General features: G+C 38.3%; 1 non-coding gene across 1 annotated transcript; it reads left to right on the top strand.

Moving 5' to 3' along the window:
* Positions 1–1,259: 1,259 nt before the first annotated feature.
* LOC112780915 (small nucleolar RNA R71) lies at positions 1,260–1,366 on the top strand. Its single transcript, XR_003191721.1, has one exon. It is a non-coding gene; the product is annotated as a small nucleolar RNA R71 (small nucleolar RNA).
* The last annotated feature ends 8,295 nt before the right edge of the window (positions 1,367–9,661 follow it).

The raw sequence follows: 9,661 nt of genomic DNA, 5'->3' as shown, positions 1-9,661 counted from the left end.
ACTCCCTGGGTCCTTTCTTTTTGTAGGCAACTCTGGTTGAATGAGGGCACTGCACTCCTTGTTCATCACTATAGTTTGGCCTCCCTTGAGTGAGCTTTTCCTGGGAAGCAGTTCCTTCATATACTTGATGTATGCAGGCATTTGTTGGATGGTCTTGATGAATGGTATGTTTACATGCAGAGATGCAAACAAGTCAAGAAATCTTGAGTATATTCTCTTCTCCACAGCACCATTGAGTAGTTGAGGAAAGGGTCCATAGAGTCTCAGCAGCTCCTGTTGTGAGATTTTTGGTTCTTGGTGATCTTTTTCCTTCTCCTCTGCTGAGGTATCTCCAGGTTGTTCTGATGGCTTGTTTGGCTTGTCCTCAGTCTCCTTATCACTTATAGTGACCATCTTGCAATCTTCCCATCTTACTTTCTTTGTTTCTCCTCTCGGATTTTTCTCTGTGTCACTTGGGAATCCATCTGTAGGTTTGGGAATCTGCTCAGAGAGATACCTACTTGAGATTCCAACCTCTTGATGGTGTCTCCCTGGTTCTTAAAATTTGCTCGCACTTCCTCCTTGAACACCTTGTTGTCTTGAATCTCTTTGCCTATGCCTTCAAGTAGATTCTCAATCCTTGAGAGTCTGTCATCAATTGATGGGTGATTGGGATTAGAAGTGAAAGGATGAGGAGTGTTATTTTGGTTTTGATATGGATGTGCAGAGGTGTTGTTATGGTGGTGTTGATATGTTCTCTGTGTGAATTGTTGGTGAGCTGCATTGTTGTTGGGGTTGTGACGTCTCTGATCTTGGCCGTGATCTTGTTGATTCTCCACCCAAAGTTTGGGTGATTCCTCCAACTAGGGTTGTAGGTCTTGGAGTATGGATCATGGTTTTGCCTAGGTGAATTCCCAATGTAGTTGGCTTGCTCCTGACTACCCTCTGCTTCTTCATTCACTCCTTCTTGGGTTGCTGATGAAGTGGTGATTGCTGCTACTTGGTTCCTCTCCATTTTCTTGGTGAGGTCAGCCAGCTGCTTGGTAATGAGCTTATTTTAGGCCAGCAGAGCATCTACATTGTTTAGCTCCATCACTCCTCTAGTGTTCCCTCTTTCAGAAGCATAGAAATAGTCATTTTCTGCTACAGTCTCAATGACATCTATGGCTTCTTCAATGGTCTTCTTCTTGTTCAAAGATCCCCCGGATGAGTGGTCTACTGCTTTCTTTGATTCATAAGAAAGGCCTTCATAGAAAATATGTAGCTGCACCCATTCATTGAACATATCTGGTGGACACCTCCTTGTTAGGTCCTTAAACCTCTCCCATGCTTCATATAGAGTCTCACCATCTTGTTGCCTGAAAGTTTGGACCTCAGCTCTTAGCCTGTTGATTCTTTGGGGAGGATAGAATCTGGCTAAAAATTTGTTCACCACATCTTCCCAAGTTGTCAAACTCTCCTTCAGAAAAGACTCCAGCCACTTGGCTACCTTAGCCTTGAGTGAGAATGGAAATAAGAGCAGTCTATAGGGGTCAGGATGAACACCATTAGACTTCACCGTGTCACATATCCTTAAGAAGGTGGTTAGATGTTGACTGGGGTCTTCTTGGACTCCTCCGAACGAACGAACAGTTGTTCTGAACAAGGGTGATGAGCTGCGGTTTTAGTTCAAAATTATTGGCATGGATGGTCGGCTTTTGAATGCTACTTCCACAGTTTTCTGGGTTTGGATTGATGTAAGAGCCTAAAACTCTTCTCTCCTCCCCAGCATGATTTGCTCGACCTTCTCTGCCATGGTTGTGAGCCTCTTCTTCATGATGGTTTTCCATGTTTTCTTCCATGTTTGGTTCAAAGTATTCCTCCTCTTCCTCGGCACCCACTACTCGTTTTTCTCTTGCTTCCCTCCTTAATCTAAGGAAGGTCCTCTCAGGTTCTGAATCAAAGGAAGTTGAAGCCCCGCTTCTTCTCTCTGTCATACAACCAACAAAGCACAAGCAAGGAAAATAGATGCAGGAAGTATTTCTATTAGAATTACTGTTAGTGTGAGTGATGCAATATATCAAACAGTTAGTGGGTCAGTGAACTGAATTGTAAATAACTAAAAAAAAAACGAAAAAGTAGGGAGAGGGGAAGAAATTAACTAAAACTAAAAGTAAATTACTCAAACAGAAAATTAAATCGAACAAACTAAAAATGCTCAATCTAGTTATCCTCCAATTTAATCATTGTTGATTCAAAATTAATCCCCGGCAACGGCGCCATAAACTTGATACGCGGAAAACTTGTTTTGCAACAAATTTCCTTCGGCAAGTGTACCGAATTTGTCGTCAAGTAAAAACTCACAATAGAGTGAGGTCGAATCCCACAGAGATTGATTGATCAAGCAACTTTAATTAAAGGAATGTTCTAGTTGAGCGAACTAGAATTTGAGTTGGGAATTGCAGAAAATTAAATGGCGGGAAAGTAAATAGTGGAAACAGTAAATGCTAGAAATAAAGAGCTGAATGTAAATGGCAAAAAGTAAATTGCAGAATCTTAAATGGGGATGGGACAATTGCTCATAAAAGTAAATGGCAGAAATTAAAGACAATGGGTAAGATCAGAAATGGGGAGTTCATTGGGCTTAGGAGATGTTGCATTCTCCAGTTCAAGTTTATTTTCATCTCTTCCTCAATCAATGCATTCATTGATCTCCTTGGCAATCTTAAGTGATCGAATTACAATTCCTTGTAATTCAATCTCTCAAATCTTGATCAATCGCCAATTCCTTGGTCAATTGCTCATGAGAATAGATGAAGTATGGTCACTGATTATACCACATGCATTTCCCAAATCAAGTGTTTGAAGGATTATAGTCACATATTCATCCACACCCAATTTGGTCCAGCATGAGAAAGCATTTCTAGCATGATCTCTTCATTCCTCTTTCAAGGTTCAGAAGAGATCCAAGTATGAATAGCTTCTTTTCCAAGATAACTACCCAATTGGATGAAGATCGAAAGCTTTCTAGTAAAATCAAGATAAAAGATAGAAGAAGGAGAATGAAAACTAAAATTGATCCATCAAATTACAACAGAGCTCCCTAACCCAATGAAAGGGGTTTAGTTGTTCATAGCTCTGGAAAATGAAAACAAAGATGGAGAATACATGCTGAAAGTAAACTAGAAGTGCAGAGAAAGTAAAATACAGAGAGTAATTCTAGGCCAAAGGCTCCCTAAAGTTTCCATCTCTCTAAACTAATTCAAAGTTACTCCTATATATACTACTCTTCTGATCTTCTAGTTGGCTCTTCAAGTCTTGGGTATGGGCTTTTGGATCCTGAGTTTGAAGCAGTTATCTTCATCATTAGGCTTAGCTTTGCTTGCAGAGAGAAAGTGTGAAGTAAGCAGGGACTTTTAGCTCAGGACGTTAGTGGTGTTAACGTTAAGTGAAAGTGTGGGTTCGAGAACGTTAGTGACAATCACCTTTTTCACTAACGTTGCTCACCCAAGTATGAGCCACGTTAACCTAAACGTTAGTGGCACAAACGTTACCACTAACGTTGCCTCTTGGTCCTTCGCACACGTTATTGGGACTTACCTTTCCCAATAACATTGCTAAGCCTCCCCCTTCCTTACGTTAGAGTCCATGTTAACTTAGTTAACGTGGCTCTTAAGCCAATCCTTCGAGAACGTTAGTGACACTTACCTTTGTCACTAACGTTCCAATGTGCCCCTATTTCTCACGTTAGAGTCCACGTTAACTAAGTTAACGTGGCTTCTAACGTAGTCATGCTAGCCATCTACAACGTTAGTGACAAAGGTGAGTGTCACTAACATTGGCTCATCATCTCTTTATCCACGTTAGCTTCCACGTTAACTAAGTTAACGTGGGAGTTAACGTTGCTCATGGTGGCTCTTGGTGGTTCACCCCAACGTTTGTGACAAAGGTAAGTGTCACTAACGTTGGCGACCAATTGCTCTCTCCACGTTAGCTTCCACGTTAACTAAGTTAACGTGGGAGTTAATGTGGCTTATGGAAGCTTGGCCAACGTTAGTGACAAAGGTGAATGTCACTAACGTTGGCTTCCCTTTTGCTTCTTAACGTTAGAAGCCACGTTAACTAAGTTAACGTGGCAACTAACGTGGCCAATTATGAGCTTGGTCCAACGTTAGTGACAAAGGGGAGTGTCACTAATGTTGGCCTTATTGGCTTCTTCCACGTTAGAGTTCACGTTAACTAAGTTAACGTGACTCTTAACGTGGGCTATGATGGCTTCGAGGGCGTTATTGGCGATTACTTTTCTCATTAACTTTGCAAGTTAGCTCCCATTCCACATTAGAGGTCACGTTAGTTAGATTAACGTGGCTGCTAACGTGGTTCTTCCTTGCTTCTTTTGTCCTGAAATCAAGCAATAAAGTGCATCAAAGTTCTAATCCAAGTCATGGGAAATGCAACATCCAATTTGTTATTAAATTCATGCAAAATCCTCATGAAATCATGTAAAGTGCACAATGTATGCTTGAATCAAGATGTAAGTGAGTATCTACCCAAAAAGAGCTTATTTTCTAAGAAAATGCATGAAACTACCTTAAAAATAGTAAAGAAAAGGTCAGTGAAACTGGCCAAAATGCCCTGGCATCACCATAGCCTCTTCTTTTATGGAGGACTCACTGTTTGAGTACAGATGTTGATTTCTAGCAACTGTATCTATGAGTTCTTGAGCCTCTTCAATTGTTTTTCTCATGTGTATAGATCCACCAGCTGAGTGGTTTAGAGACATCTGAGCTTTTTCTGTAAGTCCATAGTAGAAGATGTCTAACTGTACCCACTCTAAAAATATTTCAGAGGAGCATTTTCTTAGCATCCCTCTGTACCTTTCCCAAGCATTATAAAGAGGTTCATGATCCTCTTGTTTAAAGCCTTGGATGTCCAGCCTTAGCTGTGTCATCCTTTTTGGAGGGTAAAATTGATTCAGGAATTTGTCTGTTAATTGTCTCCATGTTTTTATGCTTGCTGTGGGTTGGTTATTTAACCACCTCTTAGCTTGATCTTGTACAGCAAATGGAAACAATAATAATCTGTAGACATCCTGATCCACTTCTTTATCACATACTGTGTCAACAATTTGTAAGAACTGTGCCAGAAACTCAGTAGGTTCTTCCTGTAGAAGACCGGGAATACTGGCAATTTTGCTGCACCATGATAATGAGCTGAGGATTTAGCTCAAAACTGCTTGCTTTGATGGGAGGTATATAGATGCTACTCCCATATGCAGCTGTAATGGGGTTAGCATATGACCCTAGAGTCCTTCTGGACTGTTCATTTCCACTTATGTCCATGATGGAGAAAAGGGAATTGATATGAATTGCAATTATATATTTATTATTTTTTTATTTAAAAGTAACCGAAAACAATAAGTAAAATAAATGGAAAATAAAATAAAATTTCGAAAACAAAAAGAAAATAAAATAAAATAAAAGCAAATTGAAGACTAAATTAATTAATTAAATAAAAAGATTTTGAAATTAGCAATCAAAAAGATATGATTGAAAATTATTTTGAAAAAGATATGATTGAGAAGATATGATTGAGAAGATATGATTGCAATTTATAAAAAGATATGATTGAAAAGATATGATTGAAGAAATTAAAAAGATTTGATTTTTGAAAAAGATTTGAAAAGATCAATTTTTGAAATTAGAATTTCGACTTGACTAAAAAAAAGATATGATTTTGAAAATCTTTGACTAATTTAATGCAAAATTTTGAAATTTATGAGTAAAATAAGGAAAAGATATTTTTTGGATTTTTAATTTTTAATGAGGAAAGAGAAAAACAACAAAATGACACCAAACTTAGAAAATTTAGATCAAAATAAAGAGAACAAACAAGAAAACTTGGAATGTCAAGATGAACACCAAGAACACTTTGAAGATCAAGATGAACACCAAGAACAAATTTTTGAAAAATTTTTAAGTAAATAAAAGCACAAAAACACCAAACTTAAAATTTTTAGAAAATCAAACACAAATTTTCGAAAAATTAAAGGAAAACACAAAGAGGACACAAAACTTAGAATTTTTAAAAATCAAGAAAGAACTAAGGACATGCAATTTCGAAAAATTAAAAGAAAATAAAAGCATGCAATTGACACCAAACTTAAAATATGAAACTAAACTCAAATAAAAGACTCTAAACCAACAAAAATAAAATAGTCCTAATCTAAGCAACAAGATAAACCGTCAGTTGTCCAAACTCGAACAATCCCCGGCAACGGCGCAAAAAACTTGGTGCACGAAATTACAATCACACTTTTGCAACTACGCACAACTAATCAGCAAGTGCACTGGGTCGTCCAAGTAATACCTTACGTGAGTAAGGGTCGATCCCACGGAGATTGTTGGCTTGAAGCAAGCTATGGTTATCTTGTAACTCTTAATCAGGATATCAATAATTCTCAGATTTAATTGTAAAAAGTAAAAGAACATGAAATAAATACTTGTTATGCAGTAATGAAGAACAGGTTGAGGCTTTGGAGATGCTTTGTCTTCTGAATCTCTGCTTTTCTACTATCTTCTTCTTCATGCACGCAAGGCTCCTTCCATGGCAAGCTTTATGTTGGGCATCACCGTTGTCAATGGCTACTTCCCGTCCTCTCAGTGAAAATGTTCCAAATGCGCTGTCACCGCATGGCTAATCATCTGTAGGTTCTCGATCATGTCGGAATAGGATCCATTGATCATTTTGTGTCTGTCACTACGCCCAAAACTCGTGAGATTGAAGCTCGTCACAATCATCCCTTCCCAGATCCTACTCAGAATACCACAGACAAGGTTTAGACATTCCGGATCTCAGGAATGGCCGCCAATAATTCTAGCTTATACCACAAAGACTCTGATCTGAATCATGAGGCTAAGAGATATACATTCAACCTAAGGTAGAACGGAGGTGGTTGTCAGGCATGCGTTCATGGGTGAGAATGATGATGAGTGTCACAGATCATCACATTCATCAGGTTGAAGTGTGAATGAATATATTTGAATAGAAGCAAGCGTGATAGAATGGAAAACAGTAGTAATTGCATTACTTCATGAAGAACAGCAGAGCTCCTTACCCCCAACAATGGGGTTTAGAGACTCATGCCGTAGAGAATACAATATGAAACGTGTAAAGTGTCATGAGGTACAAGATGAATCACTAAAAGTAGTTTTTATAGTAAACTGGTGACCTAGGGTTACAGAAAATGAGTAAGGTAGGGTGTTTAGTGAAAAAATCTACTTCTGGGCCCACTTGGTGTGTGCTTGGACTGAGCATTGAAGCTTTCATGTGTAGAGACTTTTCTTGGAGTTAAACGCCAGCTTTTGTGCCAGTTTGGGCGTTTAACTCCAGTTTTTATGCCAGTTCTGGCGTTAAACGCCAAAATTCTTGAGCTGAATTGGAACGCCTGTTTGGGCCATCAAATCTCGGGAAAAGTATAGACTATTATATATTTCCGGAAAGCCCAGGATGTCTACTTTCCAATGCAATTGAGAACGCATCAATTGGGCTTCTGTAGCTTCAGAAAATCCACTTTGAGTGCAGGGAGGTCAGAATCCAACAGCATCTGCAGTCCTTTTTCAGCCTCTGAATCAGATTTTTGCTCAGGTCCCTCAATTTCAGCCAGAAAATACCTGAAATCACAGAAAAACACACAAACTCATAGTAAAGTCCAGAAAAGTGATTTTTATTTAAAAGCTAATAAAAACATAATAAAAACTGACTAAAATATACTAAAAACATACTAAAAACAATGCCAAAAAGCGTATAAATTATCCGCTCATCATATACTCTCACAACCCCCTTCTTCTTTATAGGAATTTCACTTGATATGGATGCCTCTTTTTCTTGTTCTTCTGATTCCTCCCTTGTTCTTGACAATTGAATAAACTCCTCTGTTTCTGGAGGGAGTGAAGTGGTCTCTCTTTGTGATCTCAGCTCTTTAATGAATTGTTCTTCAGAATAGGATTGTGCTATCTGTCTTAATCTTTCTTCATGCTCCCTTTTTGCTATTTTTTCCTCTTCGTTTGTATTTATCATTTCTTCAAGGAGGAGTTCTATCCTAGCAAGTCTATCTTCTTCTCTTCTTTTTTTGAGTTCTTCAATGATGAGTTCCATCCTAGCAAGTCCATCTAAAGGAGGTTGGGTAGGTTGTGATGGTTGGTTGGGGTTGGCTTGTGAATGGAATTGGTTGTTTTGTGGTTGGTGATATGAATTGTATGGATTTGGGATGGAATTTTATGCTGAGGTATACTCAAGTGATGAAGAATTTAGGCATGTAAAACTTGAAGGTGATGTTGGATAATTGAGAGGTGATGGCTCTTGATGAAAGAGGTATGAATGAGTGAAATCTCTTTGATTTTGATCTTTCCAGCCACAACTTGAGTAGTGATCAATTTCACCAAAATATAGACCATTTTGTGGCTCTGGAAAGTACCCCATTTCATGTTCTTGATACTCCCACCCACCATGAGCATAGTAATGTGAATCATTCCGTGGTGGTGGAGAGTTTCTCATAAAATTTGATTGACTAAAATCTGATGGATGCTGCTTTCTTTCCTACAAAAAGCTCTGTCTCAAAAAATAATCACCAAAAGAAATTGGAATCTCCATTGTAATAAATGAGGGATTCTTAGTGAGGCAATATCACAAATAGTTAGTGGACAAGGAAAAACCACTTAAATTGCAGAGAATAGCATTAAGCAAACTGAAACAAAAACTAACTAACAAGAGAAAAAATTGCTCAATCTAGTTATCCTCTAATTTAATCATTGTCGATACAAAATCAATCCCCGGCAACGGCGCCATAAACTTGATGCACGGAAACTTATCTCTCAACAAATTTCCCTTCGGCAAGTATACCAAATTGTCGTCAAGTAAAAACTCACAATAGTGTGAGGTTGAATCCCACAGGGATTGATTGGTCAAGCAATTTTAATTAGAGGAATGTTCTAGTTGAGCTAAGTAGAAATTGAGTTGAGAAATTGCAGAAAATTAAATGGCGGGAAAGCCAATAGAAAATGTAAGTGCTGGAAATAAATGGCGGAATGTAAATTGCAGAATCTTAAATGGGAATTTGGGGAGATGAGCATAAAAGTAATTGGCAGAAGGTAAAGAAAATGGGTAAGATCAGAAATGGGGGATTCATTGGGCTTAAGAGATGTTGCATTCTCCGGATCAAGTTCATTCTCATCTCTTCCTCAATCAATGCATTCATTGTTCTCCTTGGCAATCTTAAGTGATTGGATCCCAATTCCTTGGCAACCCAATCTCTCTAAGCTTGAACAATTGCCCAATTCCTTGATTTAATTGCTCATGGGAAGAGATGAAGTATGGTCACTGATATTACCACATGTATTTCCAAATCAAAGTGTTGGTAGGATTATATGTCACTATATCCATTCAAACCCCAATTCGGTCCAACATGAGAAAGTAATTCTAGCATGATCTCCTTATCCCTTTTCCAAGGCTCAGAGGAGATCCAATTATGGAGAGTTTCTTTTCCAAGACAACTAACCAATTGATTTAAGATTGAAAGCTTTCTAGTAAATCAAGAGACAAGAAAAAAGAAAAAGAATGAAAACTATAATTGATCCATCAAATTACAACAGAGCTCCCTAACCCAATGAAAAGGGGTTTAGTTGTTCATAGCTCTGGAAATGGA

The sequence above is a fragment of the Arachis hypogaea genome, chromosome 19 (assembly GCF_003086295.3).
Source record: "Arachis hypogaea cultivar Tifrunner chromosome 19, arahy.Tifrunner.gnm2.J5K5, whole genome shotgun sequence".
Classification (NCBI taxonomy): Eukaryota; Viridiplantae; Streptophyta; class Magnoliopsida; order Fabales; family Fabaceae; genus Arachis; species Arachis hypogaea.
This window is presented reverse-complemented; position numbering and strand designations above follow the sequence as displayed.